The sequence below is a fragment of the Ranitomeya variabilis genome, chromosome 5 (assembly GCF_051348905.1).
Source record: "Ranitomeya variabilis isolate aRanVar5 chromosome 5, aRanVar5.hap1, whole genome shotgun sequence".
Lineage (NCBI taxonomy): Eukaryota > Metazoa > Chordata > Amphibia > Anura > Dendrobatidae > Ranitomeya > Ranitomeya variabilis.
In genome coordinates, this window is record NC_135236.1 from 358430063 (window position 1) to 358447848 (window position 17786).

The 17786-nt window shown below is 43.6% G+C and overlaps 1 protein-coding gene across 3 annotated transcripts in view; it reads left to right on the forward strand.

The window, feature by feature from the left end:
• The window catches only part of ZBED4 (zinc finger BED-type containing 4), a 76378-nt gene that overhangs the window by 44158 nt on the left and 14434 nt on the right, over positions 1–17786 (forward strand). The window contains exon 2 of one of the 3 annotated variants that reach the window (XM_077264868.1): positions 12383–12446. The exons of 1 other annotated variant lie outside the window; for it this stretch is intronic. The gene's annotated coding sequence lies outside the window, so the exon portion shown is untranslated. The remainder of the gene's footprint in view (positions 1–12382; positions 12447–17786) is intronic. One more of the 3 variants, XM_077264865.1, reaches the window with a different exon arrangement.

Consider the following 17786-nt stretch of genomic DNA (forward strand, 5'->3'; position numbering starts at 1 on the left):
AATTGATAAAGCAGTTTTATTCTTTGGTTTAGTAGGATTACAGTGATACTTCATTTATATCATTTTTTATGTTTTGGCGCTTTTATACGATAAAAACTATTTTATATAAATTATTTTTATTGCAAAAAAATACCGTAGTTTTTGCATCAACACATTTTGAGTTATAATTTTTCCATATTTTGGCCCACAGAGTCATGTGATGTCTTGTTTTTTGCAGGACGAGTTGACGTTTTTATTGGTACGATTTTCGGGCACATGACATTTTTTGATCGCTTTTTATTATGATTTTTGTTAGGCAGAATGAACAAATACTAGCAATTTATGAATTTCTTTTGGGTGGGGCGTCTATACCGTTCCACTTGTGGTAAAATTGATAAAGCAGTTTTATTCTTCGGGTTCGTACGATTACAGCGATACCTCATTTATATGTTTATATCCGGCTTTGATCGCGGCGTGTTCCACTTTTTGTTTGGCGGTATGATGATAAAGCAGTGTGTTGTTTTTTTTTCTTGCCTCGTGTGTGTGTGTGTTTTTTTGTTTTTTTTATGGTGTTCACTGAAGCGATTAACTAGTGGGGCAGTTTTATAGGTCGGGTCGTTACGGACGCGGCGATACTAAATGTGTACTTCTATTTTTTTTTATTTATTTACATAAAGAAATGTATTTATTGGAAGAATTTTTTTTTCTTTATTTAGGCATTTTAAAAAAATATTTTTACACTGTATAATTTTTTTTTTTTTTATTATTTTACATCGTCCCAGGGTAGGACATCACTATATAAAGTCAGATTGCTGATCTGACACTTTGCACAGCGATCTGGCATGCAGTGAAGGAGGCTTCTGAGGTCCTGTGCTCAGCAGGCATTGACAAGCCACCTCCCTGCAGGACCTGGAAGGAAACCGTGGCCTTCTTGGATCCAGGGGTCTGCAGGCAGGGAACCCCTCCCTGCGCGATGTTTCTCTATGCCACCTAAAGCTGCGATTTTGTTTGATGGCAGTGTTCTGGGGGTTAAAGTGCTGGGAGCGGTCCGGGAGCGGTCTGTGACCGCTCCTACCACTTAGGGTATGTGTCCACATTCAGGATTGCATCAGGATTTGGTCAGGATTTTCCATCAGTATTTGTAAGCCAAAACCAGGAGTGGGTGATAAATGCAGAAGTGGTGCATATGTTTCTATTATACTTTTCCTCTAATTGTTCCACTCCTGGTTTTGGCTTAAGGTACCTTCACACGAAACGACTTTGTAACGATATCGCTAGCGATCCGTGACGTTGCAGCGTCCTGGCTAACGATATCGTTTAGTTTGACACGCAGCAGCGATCAGGATCCTGCTGTGATGTCGCTGAATAAAGTTCAGAACTTTATTTGGTCGTCCGATCGCCGTGTATCGTTGTGTTTGACAGCAAAAGCAACGATACCAGCGATATTTTACACTGGTAACCAGGGTAAACATCGGGTTACTAAGCGCAGGGCCGCGCTTAGTAACCCGATGTTTACCCTGGTTACCAGTGTAAAATGTAAAAAAAACCAAACAGTACATACTTACATTCGCATCCCCCGCCGTCTGCTTCCCACACTGACTGAGCGCCGCAAAGTGAAAGTGAAAGCACAGCACAGCGGTGACGTCACCGCTGTGCCCTGCTACTGCCGGCAGTCAGTCAGTCAGTGCAGGAAGCGGACGCCGGGGGACGCGAATGTAAGTATGTACTGTTTGTTTTTTTTTACATTTTACGCTGGTAACCAGGGTAAACATCGGGTTACTAAGCGCGGCCCTGCGCTTAGCAACCCGATGTTTACCCTGGTTACCCGGGGACCTCGGCATCGTTGGTCGCTGGAGAGCGGTCTGTGTGACAGCTCTCCAGCGATCAAACAGCGACGCTGCAGCGATCGGCATCGTTGTCGCTATCGCTGCAGCGTCGTTTCGTGTGAAGGTACCTTTACAAATACTACTGATGGAAAATCCTGACCAAATCCTGATGCAATCCTGAACGTGGACACATACCCTTTGGGCCGGGTGTCAGCTGTGAGAATCAGTTGACACCCTGCCCCTATCGACCTCACACCACACGTGTGCGCGGCCAATATGCTTCAACGTACTATCCCGTCCATGGTCATATGGGCCCAGCCCACATGGACGGGATAGTACGTCGGATGTCAGAAAGGAGTTAAAGAAAAAAAACTGTGTGGGCTCCTACATAATTTTCATAACCAGCAGAGGGAAAGCCGATGTTGATCTTCTGGGAAGGAGCCAATAGCTATAAGGGTTCCCAGGCTATTTAATATCAGCTCACAGCGGTTTGCTTAGCTTTAACTGGCTAGTTTACAGGGGGACCCCATAAAAAAGTTGACATAGGGTCCCCCTATAATATCTAACCAGCAAAGGCTAGGCAGACCGTTGTGGGCTGATATTAATAGCCTAGGAAGGGGCCATGGATATTGGCCTCCTCCCAGACTAAAAACATCAGCTCTCAGCTGCCCCAGAAAAGATGCATCTATAAGATGTGGCAAATCTGGCGCTTAGCCTCTCTCTTCCCACTTGCCCTGCAGCGGTGGCAAGTGGGATTCATATTCGTGGGATTGATGTCACCTTTGTATTGTCAGGTGACATAAAGCCCACAGGTTAGTAATAGAAAGATGTCTATAAGACACCTATCCATTAGTAACCTCATAGTGATATTGTATTAAAAAAAACCACACACCCAGAATAAAGATCGCCATGGCACACCAGGGATTACGGGTGAGTATATGTTGGTTTATTTCCATTTTTTATAGGAGACGAGGGTGTTGGGGATTTGTTGTTAGGTGAGTATAAGGCCGGCCTCACACTCAGCGTATGTAAATACGGTCCGTTTTTTACGGCCGTAATACGCAGAAAAGTCCCCAAAATAGTGATCCGTATGTAATTCGTAGCGAGGGTGTGGCAGCGTATTTTGCACATGGCATCCTCCGTATGTAATCCGTATGGCATCCGTACTGCGATATTTTCTCGCAGGCTTGCAAAACCGACATCTAATGGATTTATGTGCTCAAATGTTTGTTAAAACATACAGTGTATATATGTGTGTATGTATATATATGTGTGTGTGTATATATATATATATATATATATATATATATATATATTATATATTTATTTATTGTATGTGTATATATGTATGTGTGTATATATATATATATATGTGTGTATACATATATATATGTATGTGTATATATATATATATATATATATATATATATATATATATATATATATATATATATATATATATATATATATATATATGTATGTGTATATATATATATATATATATATGTATGTGTATATATATATATGTGTGTGTGTGTGTGTGTGTGTGTGTATGTATGTATGTGTGTGTGTGTATGTATATATAGATGTACACTCACCGGCCACTTTATTAGGTACACCTGTCCAACTTCTTGTTAACACTTAATTTCTAATCAGCCAATCACATGGCGGCAACTCAGTGCATTTAGGCATGTAGACATGGTCAAGACAATCTCCTGCAGTTCAAACCGAGCATCAGTATGGGGAAGAAAGGTGATTTGAGTGCCTTTGAACGTGGCATGGTTGTTGGTGCCAGAAGGGCTGGTCTGAGTATTTCAGAAACTGCTGATCTACTGGGATTTTCACGCACAACCATCTCTAGGGTTTACAGAGAATGGTCCGAAAAAGAAAAAAAATCCAGTGAGCGGCAGTTCTGTGGGCGGAAATGCCTTGTTGATGCCAGAGGTCAGAGGAGAATGGGCAGACTGGTTCGAGCTGATAGAAAGGCAACAGTGACTCAAATCGCCACCCGTTACAACCAAGGTAGGCCTAAGAGCATCTCTGAACACACAGTGCGTCGAACTTTGAGGCAGATGGGCTACAGCAGCAGAAGACCACACCGGGTACCACTCCTTTCAGCTAAGAACAGGAAACTGAGGCTACAATTTGTACAAGCTCATCGAAATTGGACAGTAGAAGATTGGAAAAACGTTGCTTGGTCTGATGAGTCTCGATTTCTGCTGCGACATTCGGATGGTAGGGTCAGAATTTGGCGTAAACAACATGAAAGCATGGATCCATCCTGCCTTGTATGGAGCATCTTTGGGATGTGCAGCCGACAAATCTGCGGCAACTGTGTGATGCCATCATGTCAATATGGACCAAAATCTCTGAGGAATGCTTCCAGCACCTTGTTGAATCTATGCCACGAAGAATTGAGGCAGTTCTGAAGGCAAAAGGGGGTCCAACCCGTTACTAGCATGGTGTACCTAATAAAGTGGCCGGTGAGTGTATATGTATATGTGTGCGTGTGTATATATATATATATATATATATATATATATATATATATATATATATATATATATATATATATATATATATAGAGAGATGTATATGTGTATGTGTGTGTGTATATATATAGAGAGAGAGAGATGTATATGTGTGTATATATATGTACAGTATGTGTATGTCATTGAGACACTATATATATATATATATATATATATATATATATTCTGTATTTATATTTAATTCAGCGCGATATATGTGAAAAGCCGGTAATTCAATTGCCGGCTTTTCATTTCTCCTTCCCAAACCCGACAGGATATGAGACATGGTTTACATACAGTAAACCATCTCATATCCCCTTTTTTTTGCATATTCCACACTACTAATTGGAAAAGTTCCCACGCTCGAGTTCATATGAGGACATCCAGCAGAGGGCGCCTCACCGCAACTCAAGGTAAGTACAGATCATCCTGCTTTCCATTCAGTACCCGGGGTTTACAGGCACGAGCGAGTGCTTTAGCACAGCTCCTGACTGTAAAATGATTTAACCCCTTCAGATGGATTTACTTCGTGGGACGTGACAGATCATCTGAAGGTATGTATATTGTTGGTTTATTATTTTTCAGAGCGAGGGTCTTCAGGTGGATTGAGAGAGCAATAAAATATTAAAACAACCTGTGTTTTTCATTAAAATACTTTTTAATAATGTGTGTGGTTTTTTTAACCCTTTCCTACAATTGGATTAATAATGGATAGGTGTCATAATTGACGCCTCTCCATTATTAATCTGGCTTAATGTCACCTTACAATAGCAAGGTGACATTAACCCTTCATTACCCCATATCCCACCGCTACACGGGAGTGGGAAGAGAGTGGCCAAGTGCCAGAATAGGCGCATCTTCCAGATGTGCCTTTTCTGGGGTGGCTGGGGGCAGATGTTTGTAACAAGGGGGGGGGGCCAATAACCATGGATCCTCTCCTGGCTATTAATATCTGCCCTCAGTCACTGGCTTTACCACTCTGGCAGAGAAAATTGCGCGGGAGCCCACGCCAATTTTTTCTGCAATTTAACCCTTTATTTTAGCAGCTACAGCGCCCAAATTTTGCACATACACACTACTAACATTAGTAGTGTGGAATATGCAAAAAAAAAAAGGGGATATGAGATGGTTTACTGTATGTAAACCATGTCTCATATCATGTCGGGTTTGTGAAGGAGAAATGAAAAGCCGGCAATTGACTTACCGGCTTTTCACTAACACCGCTGCGTATTTCTCGCAAGTCACACTGCTGGTCCGTGTGGAATCCGTATTTTTCTCGCCCCCATAGACTCATTGGCGATTTTTTTTGTGCAATACGGTGACAAACGCAGCATGCTGCGATTTTCTACGGCCGTACAAGACCGTATATTACGGTTGCGTAATATACGGCAGATAGGAGCTGGGCCATAGAGAATCATTGGGCCGTGTGTAATGCGTATTTTACGGACGTAGTTTATGCGCTCATACGTCCGTAAAACTCGCTAGTGTGAGGCCGGCCTAAGGGTGCGTGTCCACAGTCCGGATTGTAGGTGCTTTGGACTGAGCGGAAAACCCACGCCGCCCCCTTTTGTATGCATGGTAATTCGGATGTGTTTATTATACACATCTGGAATCTCCGCACCCCATACATAGGACCCTGTTTATTTACCTCGTGGCGACGGAGCGTCGCCGCAAGGTAAACAGACATTCTGCTTTCTAAAAAGATGCGCCGCATGTCCGTAAACGCAGGCCCACCGGATGCGTGTTCGCACGCATAGTGGAAATGGCATTTCATGAAATCCCCGCCACTATGCTCTAACATCTGGACGCTGCGGGTTGAGCGCTGCGGTTGTACGCAGCGTTCAATCCGCAGTTAATCCGGATGTAATGCGGCCCATGGACACATACCCTTATGGGTTTTTTATTTGAATACGTATGTAATTATTTTACTTTTTTGTTTTGTTTTTAATGTCTTCCAGTAGCGGCACCTGCTGTCACTGTTATCAGTGACAGCAGACGGAGCCTGATGGGAGCAGTAGCCTCATCAGCCTATGCCTGCTGACCTGCAGTAAGCCTTTTGCTGCGAGTCACAGCTGTGCAGGCACGCTGACAGCGTGACCCTGCAATGCTCTGACCGTCGGTCTTGCCGGCTGTAGCATTACCGCCTAGAAGAACCTCCACGCCGGTGTTTCTTGACAGCGTGGGAAATTAAGTTATGGATTAATACTTGTAATGGAAGGGTTAGGTAGATATACAGATTTTTGGGAGGCAGAATGAACAGCTGAAAGGAAATCTGCCACTCCCGACCACCCCCCCCCCCCTCTCCCCTGGACGTATATGACCTAATGACAAAAACTTTGCGTCATTTTTCGAGACCCATAGCGTCTCCGTTTTTCGTGATCTGGGGCTGGGTGAGGGCTTATTTTTGCTTTTTTTGATCAGCCGTTATTGCATTTTAATGCAATGTTGCGCGACCCCAAAAAAAAACAACGTAATTTTGACTTTTGTTTTGCGCTATGTGATTTACTGATGAGATTAATTATTTTTATAGCTTGATAGATCGGGCAATCCTGAACGTGCTGATACCAAATAGGTTTTTTTTTTTACTTTTTTTATTTTGAATGGGGAGTGATTTGTATGTCTAAGGGTCACTTCCGTCTTTCTGTCTGGCCGTCTGTCTGTCTGTCACGGATGTTCATTGGTCGCGGCCTCTGTCTGTGATGGAAATCCATTTTGCCGCGACCAATCAGCGACGGGCACAGTCCGGCAGCAAAATGGCCGCTCCTTCCTCCCCGCAGTCAGTGCCCGCTCCATACTCCCCTCCAGTCAGCGCTCACACAAGGTTAATGGCAGCGGTAACAGACCGTGTTATGCCGCGGGTAACGCACTCCGTTACCGCTGCTATTAACCCTGTGTGACCAACTTTTTACTATTGATGCTGCCTATGCAGATGAAGAGCTAATGTTAAAAATATAAAAAATCATATACTCACCGTCCGTTGGCCCCTCGGATCCAGAACCGGCCTTTCCCGCTCCTCGCGACGCCCCGGTGACCGCTCCATGCATTGCGGTCTCGTGAGATGATGACGTAGTGGTCTCGCGACACCGCTACGTCGTCATCTCGCGACACCGCAATGCACTCTTGGGACCGGAGCGCGCGAGGAGCGTCGGTAACCACTTCGCCTGGATCCGGGGCCAACGGAAGGTGAGTATATAACTATTTTTTATTTTAATTCTTTTTTTTTTTTTTTTTTTTTTTTTTTTTAACAGGGATATGATGCCCACATTGCAATGTACTGCGTGGGCTGTGCAATGTACTGCGTGGGCTGTGCAGTGTACTGCGTGGGCTGTGCAGTGTACTGCGTGGGCTGTGCAGTGTACTGCGTGGGCTGTGCAGTGTACTGCGTGGGCTGTGCAGTGTACTGCGTGGGCTGTGCAGTGTACTGCGTGGGCTGTGCAGTGTACTGCGTGGGCTGTGCAGTGTACTGCGTGGGCTGTGCAGTGTACTGCGTGGGCTGTGCAGTGTACTGCGTGGGCTGTGCAGTGTACTGCGTGGGCTGTGCAGTGTACTGCGTGGGCTGTGCAGTGTACTGCGTGGGCTGTGCAGTGTACTGCGTGGGCTGTGCAGTGTACTGCGTGGGCTGTGCAGTGTACTGCGTGGGCTGTGCAGTGTACTGCGTGGGCTGTGCAGTGTACTGCGTGGGCTGTGCAGTGTACTGCGTGGGCTGTGCAGTGTGCTGCGTGGGCTGTGCAGTGTGCTGCGTGGGCTGTGCAGTGTGCTGCGTGGGCTGTGCAGTGTGCTGCGTGGGCTGTGCAGTGTGCTGCGTGGGCTGTGCAGTGTGCTGCGTGGGCTGTGCAGTGTGCTGCGTGGGCTGTGCAGTGTGCTGCGTGGGCTGTGCAGTGTGCTGCGTGGGCTGTGCAGTGTGCTGCGTGGGCTGTGCAGTGTGCTGCGTGGGCTGTGCAGTGTGCTGCGTGGGCTGTGCAGTGTGCTGCGTGGGCTGTGCAGTGTACTGCGTGGGCTGTGCAGTGTACTGCGTGGGCTGTGCAGTGTACTGCGTGGGCTGTGCAGTGTACTGCGTGGGCTGTGCAGTGTACTGCGTGGGCTGTGCAGTGTACTGCGTGGGCTGTGCAGTGTACTGCGTGGGCTGTGCAGTGTACTGCGTGGGCTGTGCAGTGTGCAGTGTACTGCGTGGGCTGTGCAGTGTACTGCGTGGGCTGTGCAGTGTACTGCGCAGTGTGCAGTGTACTGCGTGGGCTGTGCAGTGTACTGCGTGGGCTGTGCAGTGTACTGCGTGGGCTTGCATATTCTAAAATACCCGATGCGTTAGAATCGGGCCACCATCTAGTACCGTATATAAGTATGTATGTATGTATGTATATATATATATATATATTTTGATTCTTCAAGTTTTAAACTTTTTCTGTCGAATATCTTCGATGCTGATATGACATATTATATATGGTTTTGTTCAGAATACAATTTTGCATTCTCTCCCTGTAATATTTTTAGCTTTTGAAGCAGTTTTGCCTGAAATTATTGCAACAATATGGGAATTGAAAGCACAACTAAATATTGTACAGCTTCAGATCCAAAATTAGCCAATCACAGATGAGGTTCTTGTGACCAATCATAACCTGGATATGGCAGCCAATCACATTGCATTACTTTGCATCACATCTGCTGCTTTGTTTGTTTGTTTTATCTGTTGGTCTATGTAGTGAATCATAGTGGAGTTTTATGATGGGAGCCTTCAGATTTTTGTCAGCGGAGGATCGTGTGCGAGTTGTGGTGCTACATGAAGAGGGTTATACTGGCCCCCAGATCGCAAGGAAGGTCGGCTGTAATCAGAGTAGTCATAAGAATTTTGTAGAAACATAAGCAGCTTGGAATTACCCAGGACAGGCCCAGATCTGGTCGGCCCAGAAAGTCAACTAAAAGGGAGGATAGAGTACTGATAAGAACATCCCTTGCCAATCGAAAGCTCACCTCTCCTCAGCTTCTGCGAGAATGGCAAGAAAAGTGCAATATTAAGGTAGCAACATCAACTGTTGGGAAGAGATGTTTGGAAGCAGGATTGAGAGGGTGCAAGGCCCGAAAGAAGCCATTGATGACAGCCATACAAAGACAAAGGTGAAAACTGTGGGCATTGAAATATTTAAAATGGAGGAAGGAGGAGTGGGAGAAGTGCTATTTAGTGATGAAAGCACTTTTTGCATTTTAGGAAATGATGGCAAGTCTTATGTGAGAAGGTTCCCACATGAAGAGTACAAGCCAGAGTGTTTGAGCTTCTCTGTGAAACATCCGATGAAAGTAATGGTCTGGGGCTGTATGGCAGCCAATGGTGTTGGAAGGACAAGGTGGCTACTATTGACTGGCCAGCTCAGTCCCCGGACCTCAATCCAATTGAAAATTTGTGGCACAAGGTATCATTAGAGATATCTAGAAAACAGCCAAGGACCAAGAGTGAGTTGATTGAGGCTCTGATACAGGCCTGGAACCACATCATCACTCGTGAACATCTGCAGAAGCTTGTTCACTCAATGCCACAGAGATGCAAGCTGGTGCTCAAGAGAAAAGGCTGGCCAATAAAGTATTAGAAGCTAAAGATGCACTCAAAAGGCCCTTTTCTGGACTCTGAATTAAATAAAACATAATCTTAAAGTAAAATTTAAGTCTGTGTGAACTTGCATTGGAAGTTAATGAACTTAGAAACCTGTTCACCATTGTACACACTGTACGGGTGTAGGTATGGTTATGCTGTAAAAAAAAAAAATGATCAAAAATGTGCATACCATAACAATTTATACACTTGGGACATTCAAAAATGAGTATGGCATACAATGAGGGATTAGAAAAACATATTTGTTCCACCAATTTCACTGTAGAGATGCAGAAAAAAGTATTTTAATGAAATAAAGACACATGGTGTTGTAATATTTTATTCTACTCTTAATGCACCTGAAGACCCTTGTCACCTGAAATAAAGTTAAAAAAACACAAACAACAATATTCCATACCTTCCGTCGTTACAGTCTTGTCCCACGCTGTAAATCCATCTGAAGGGGTTAAATCATTTTACACCCAGGAGCTCTCCTAATGCAGCTGTGCTCCTGGCTGTAAAACTTGGTGAATGAATGGAATGCATTGGAATGTACTGTAGTTACCTCGAGTCGCGGTGATGCGCCCTCTGCTGGATGAACTCATATGAACTCGAGCCTGGGAAAATATTCAGAAAAGTTCCCATACCTATTCTATGTGTGCACATTTATTCTACCTATTCTATTCTGTCAGTGTGATTTTACTGTATACCGCACTGAATTACCGGCTTTTCTGTAGAACACCGGTGCGTATTTCTCACAAGTCACACGCATGGTCCGTGTGTAATCCGTAATTTTCTCGCCCCCATAGACTTTCATTGGCGGATTTTTTGCGCAATACGCTGACAAACGCAGCATGCTTCGATTTTCTACGGCCGTACAAGACCGTATAATACGGATCAGTAAAATACGGCAGATAGGAGCTGGGCCATAGAGAATCATTGGGCTGTGTGCAATGTGTATTTTCTGGACGTATTTTCTGCACTCATACGTCCGTAAAACTCGCTAGTGTGACGCCGGCCTAATGCTGAGCTCTGTATATCCCCACCCACACCATTGATTGGCAGCTTTCTGTGTGCCCTGTACATAGGCAGAAAGTTCCCAATCAGTGTTGAGGACGTGGCTGGACTACCTGGCAGCAGATTTACTAGTCCTCTACCGATAATCTGCTGCTGATTAAAACAGTTTATATAATCTGCACAAAGCAGCCAGTAAGTGACGCTTCGGTTTAATCTGTATTAGGTGGTGACAGATTCCCTTTAATTCAGCTTATTATGAGCGAACGTGCTCCGATAAGGTGTTATACGAGCATGCTCATGTGCTAAGAGTGACTTTGGCATGCTATGCTCAAGACCCTGCACGTCTTTCGGCTGTTAAACAGCAGCAACACATGCAGGATTGCTTGTTTGTCACGCGGTACCTGTATGTGTTGCAGCTGTCGAACAGCTGTGAGATATGCAGGTGCGGGGGGCTCTGAACATGTTTTTTTTGAGCACACCGAAGTCACTCTGTGGCACTCAAGCATTTCCTGACAAGACCTTATTCGAGCACGTTCGCTCAACTTATAATTATTATTTTATATTTTTATCCCCTAATATTGAGCAGAATTGTCTGCTGACTAGCTGCTACAGCTGATACCTGTTACGATAGGTCTTATTGTAAAATATATTCTGATCAGTGGCCGCACTTTGCCCACGTCAGGTCTAATCAAATAGAGACTGGAAATTTGTTTCCTGGAAGGTTTCTGGATTTATTTAGGGCTGGACCTTTTTAACCTCCTAACATCTGCTATACAAATGGTGTAAGGCAAGGTATGTTTGGTGTGAAGATGGACCATAGTCCAGTTTTCTTACAGCTCCATCACTGACGCTCAAGTGGGAATAAGGCTACTTTCACACTAGCGTTAACTGCATTACGTCGCAAATGCGTCGTTTTGCCGAAAAAACGCATCCTGCAAAAGTGCTTGCAGGATGCGTTTTTTTCTGCATTGACTAACATTAGCGACGCATTTGCGACGCAATGACACACGTCGCAACCGTCGTGCTACGGTTGCGCCGTGCTGTGGCGGACCGTCGGGAGCAAAAAACGTTACATGTAACGTTTTTTGCTCCCGACGGTTCGCTTTTTCCGACCGCGCATGCGCGGCCGGAACTCCGCCCCCACCTCCCCGCACTTCCCCGCACCTCACAATGGGGCAGCGGATGCGCTGGAAAAATGCATCCGCTGCACCCGTTGTGCGGCGGAGACAACGCTAGCGTCGGGAACCTCGGCCCGACGCTAGTGTGAAAGTAGCCTAAGAATATTTTATTTGCTAAGATGAAGATCCTCTTCTGGTCAGTCGTTGACTACCACATACTAGTAAAAGTAAAGCTAGAATCCAGTTGATTGCTCTAAATACCAGTTCTCCTGCTGTCTATAGTATTGGTGTGTGTATACAAGGAAAGTAATTTTCTTATTCATTTTCTTTCAGGTGACAGTTATGGCCAAAATGGAAGTCTTTCGGTAATTAACTATACTGTTGAAAAGTGCTTCAGGTATTTTAGAATTCTATATTTATGCAGAGTTATGAATACTGTAAAAAAGTAATCAATGGGTGACAATGGCTATAACCCTTACAAACTGTGATGTGTAGACATTTTTCCTGGATAACCTCCAGACTCGGTTTTCTCTAGTAGGCATGCCCAACCTATCTGTACGACTTTGCTTTTTTTTCCTCATTGTCTATTTTGGATTAGGTTGTTTTAATAATGCTTTATTGGTAACCTGGTCCTTTGTGTCATTTTGGGCTTGACCCTTTATTAACAATCCACCAGATATGTAGTAATAGCTTGAGATCCAACCTCTGGGACCCCCATTAATCCCAGGAGCACAGCTCTGAAATGCCCTGTCAGAATGAAACCATGGCCATACATGTGAATAGGTGATAATTTGCCAAGTTGGCAATAACCCTTTAGTATCTTGTGTGTTGTAAACGTGGAACAAGTCATTGCTGCCCTGCTCTTTTTTTTTGTTTATGCAGCCATAGATTCATGACATTTTGTTACGAAAATGCATGATTTCAACTTATCTTGTTAATTTTCTGTAATACAAAAAAGTAGTATAGCAGTGCTTAAAGAAGCACTCACAAGTTTTTTCCCTAGTCAATTTCTAACTACCTGTGTAGTGTGTGTTAATCTGCTCTCCACTCACCATACTTCCTAGTTTTCAGCACCACTCTGGTCCTCTTCTAGGCTATGTGTCGTACATTTGGACTCTCCAGATAATACAGAAGTCACTTTCACAATAAAAGTCTATGGATCTTTGTTCTGAGGCCACATAGACTTACACTGGGAAAGTAGAACATCCCACACAGTTGAAAAGAGGAGGTCTCGCACAACCTAGAAGAGGATGGGAAAGATGGCCGTGTGCAAATCTATTAACACATCTACACTACATTACATCCATGGTGATACAGAATTAGGAATGAAGAAACTGTTGGAAGTACTTCTGTAACCCCTTCACCCCCTGGCCCTTTTTCGTTTTTTAATTTTTTTTTTTCGCTCCCCTTCTTCCCAGAGCCATAACTTTTTTTTATTTTTCTGTCAATATGGCCATGTGAGGGCTTCTTTTGTGTGGGACAAGTTGTACTGTTGAATGACACCATTGGTTTTACCATATTGTGTACTAAAAAAAAAAAAAAATTCCAAGTGCGGTGGAATTTTTTTTTTTTTTTTTTTTAAGTGCAATTCCACAACTGCTTATTGGATTTTTTTTTTTTTTTACCATGTTCAAATGCTAAAACTGACCTGCCATTCTCCAGGTCATAATGAGTTCATAGACACCAAACATGTCTAGCTTCTTTTTTAAGGGATGAAAACAAAATCCAAAGTTTGTTTAAAAAAAAATAAAAAATTGCGTCCTTTTCCGAGACCTGTAGCTTCTCCATTTTTCGTGATCTCGGGTTGGGTGAAGACTTATTTTTTGCATGCCCAGCTGATGTTTTTAACGATACCATTTTGGTATGGATACGATCTTTTGGTCACCCGTTATTGCATTTTAATGCAATGTTGCGGCGACCAGTAAAACGTAATACTGGCGTTTTGACTTTTTTTCTTGTTAGCCGCTTAGCGATTGGGTGATTTGAACTTTTTGTTATATATTTTCTTTATATACCGTATATACTCGAGTATAAGCCAACCTGAGTATAAACCTACTTCCCCCCCCCCCCCCCCCCCCCCCCTAATTTTGCCACAAAAAACTGGGAAAACTTAACCCCTTTACCCCCAGGGGTGGTTTGCACGTTAATGACTGGACCAATTTTTACAATTCTGACCACTGTCCCTTTATGAGGTTATAACTCTGGAACGCTTCAATGGATCTTGGCGATTCTGACATTGTTTTCTCGTGACATTTTGTACTTCATGATAGTGGCAACATTTCTTCGATATAACTTGCGTTTATTTGTGAAAAAACGGAAATTTGGCGAAAAATTTCGCAATTTTCCAACTTTTAATTTTTATGCCCTTAAATCACAGAGATATGTCACACAAAATACTTAATAGGTAACATTTCCCACATGTCTACTTTACATCAGCACAATTTAGGAACCACATTTTTTTTTTAGGGAGTTATAAGGGTTAAAAGTTGACCAGCAATTTCTCATTTTTACACCACCATTTTTTTTTTAGGGACCACATGTCATTTGAAGTAATTTTGAGGGGTCTATATGATAGAAAATACCTAAGTGTGACACCATTCTAAAACTGCACCCCTCAAGGTGCTCAAAACCACATTCAAGAAGTTTATCAACCCTTCAGGTGTTTCACAGGAATTTTTGGAATGTTTAAATAAAAATTAACATTTAAATTTTTTTTTACACAAAATTTATTTCAGCTCCAATTTGTTTTATTTTACTAAGGGTAACAGGAGAAAATGGACCCCAAAAGTTGTTGTACACTTTGTGCTGAGTACGCTGATACCCCATATGTGGGGGTAAACCACTGTTTGGGCGCACCGCAGAGCTCGAAAGGGAAGGAGCGCCATTTGACTTTTCAATTCAAAATTGACTGGAATTGAGATGCAACGCCATGTTGCGTTTGGAGAGCCCCTGATGTGCCTAAACATTGAAACCCCCCACAAGTGACACCATTTTGGAAAGTAGACCCCCTAAGGAACTTATCTAGATGTGTGGTGAGCACTTTGACCCACCAAGTGCTTCACAGAAGTTTATAATGCAGAGCCGTAAAAATAAAAAAATCATTTTTTCACAAAAATTATCTTTTTGCCCCCAATTTTTTATTTTCCCAAGGGTAAGAGAAGAAATTAGACCACAAAAGTTGTTGTGCAATTTGTCCTGAGTACGCCGATACCCCATATGTGGGGGTAAACGACTGTTTGGGTGCATGGCAGAGCTCGGAAGGGAAGGAGCGCCATTTGACTTTTCAATGCAAAATTGACTGAAATTACGATGGGACGCCATGTCGTGTTTGGAGAGCCCTTGATGTGCCTAAACATTAACCCCCCCACAAGTAACACCATTTTGGAAAGTAGACCCCCTAAGGAACTTATCTAGATGTGTTTTGAGAGCTTTGATCCCCCAAGTGTTTCACTACAGTTTATAACGCAGAGCCGTGAAAAGAAAAAACTTTTTTTTTCCCACAAAAATGATTTTTAGCCCCCCAAATTTATATTTTCCCAAGGGTAACAAGAGAACTTGGACCCCAAAAGTTGTTGTCCAATTTGTCCCGAGTACGCTGATGCCCCATATGTTGGGGTAAACCCCTGTTTGGGCGCACGGGAAAGCTCAGAAGGGAAGGAGCACTGTTTTACTTTTTAAATGCAGAATTGGCTGGAATTGAGATCAGACGCCATGTCGCATTTGGAGAGCCCCTGATGTGCCTAAACAGTGGAAACCCCCCAATTCTAACTGAAAGCCTAATCCAAACACACCCCTAATCCCAACGGTAACCCTAACCACACCCCTAACCCACCCCTAACTCTAATCCCAACCCTAATCCCAACCGTAAATGTAATCCAAACCCTAACTTTAGCCCCAACCCTAACTTTAGCCCTAACCCTAACTTTAGCCCCAACCCTAGCCCTAGCCCCAACCCTAGCCCCAACCCTAACCCTAGCCCTAACCCTAATGGGAAAATGGAAATAAATACATTTTTTTAATTTTATTATTTTTCCCTAACTAAGGGGGTGATGAAGGGGGGTTTGATTTACTTTTATAGCATTTTTTATAGCGGATTTTTATGATTGGCAGCCATCACACACTAAAAGACGCTTTTTATAGCAAAAAAGTTTTTGCGTCTCCACATTTTGAGACCTATAATTTTTCCATATTTTGGTCCACAGAGTCATGTGAGGTCTTGCTTTTTGCGGGACGAGTTGACGTTTTTATTGGTAACATTTTCGGACACGTGGCAGTTTTTGATCGCTTTTTATTCCGATTTTTGTGAGGCAGAATGACCAAAAACCAGCTATTCATGAATTTCTTTTGAGGGAGGCGTTTATACCGTTCCATGTTTGGTAAAATTGATAAAGCAGTTTTATTCTTCTGGTCAATACGATTACAGCGATACCTCATTTATATCTTTTTTTATGTTTTGGCGCTTTTATACGATAAAAACTATTTTATAGAATAAATTATTTTGGCATCGCTTTATTCTGAGGACTATAAGTTTTTTATTTTTTCTTTGACGCTGTATGGCGGCTCGTTTTACGCGGGACAAGATGACGTTTTCAGCGGTACCATGGTTATTTATATCCGTCTTTTTGATCGCGTGTTATTCCACTTTTTGTTCGGCGGTATGATAATAGTGTGTTTTGCCTCGTATATTTTTTTTTTCCCTACGGTGTTTACTGAAGGGGTTAACTAGTGATATAGTTTTATAGGTGGGGTCGTTACGGAAGCGGCGATACTAAATATGTGTACTTTTATTGTTTTTTTTTTTTTTTTTTAGATACAGAAATGTATGTATGGAAATAATATATATATATTTTTTCTTTATTTAGGAATTTATTTTATTTTAATTTTTTTTACACATGTGGAATTTTTTTTTTTTTACTTTGTCCCGGGGGACATCACAGATCGCTGATCTGACAGTTTGCACAGCACTCTGTCAGATCACCGATCTGACTTACAGCGCTGCAGGCTTACCAGCGCCTGCACTGGACCCGGAAGTAATCCCTGCAGGACCCGGATGCAGCCCCGCGGCCATTTTGGATCCGGGGCCTGCAGGAATAGGAGGTAAGACGCTCGGAGCAACGCGATCACATTGCGTTGCTCCGGGGGTCTCAGGGAAGCCCGCAGGGAGCCCCCTCTCTGCGCGATGTTTGTGTCTGTTTGAAACATGATCGCAGTGTTCCGGCGGTATAGGGAAGTATACCGCCGGAACACTGCGATCATGTTTCAAACAGACACTTGCCCCATATAGTGCTGCACAAACGTTGATTATGGCCCTATACAGACACTTACCCCATATAGTGCTGCACAAACGTTATGGCCCCATAAGATGCTCCATACAGACACTTAACCCATTTGCTTTTGGTGCGATAAAAAAAAAAAATAAATTACATACCTCTTCGTCACTCAGGCCCCCGGCAATTTCAATATTCACCTGACTTTGTTCTGGCGCCGCTCCATCTTCAGCGTCTTTTGCACTGACGTTCAGGCAGAGGGTGCGCACTAACCACAGAAGACGCTGAAGACGGAGCGGTGCCCGGAACGAGGAGCAGGTGAATATCGCCCAGCGCTCCCCTCCCCGTTACACTCGTCTGCTCATGGCGCTGTGCAGTCCCTGTTCCCCAGCGCCCCAGCTTCTTCCTGTATTGATCGGTACCATGTGACCGCTCAGTACAGGAAGAAGGTGCTGGGGAAAAGACGTGCA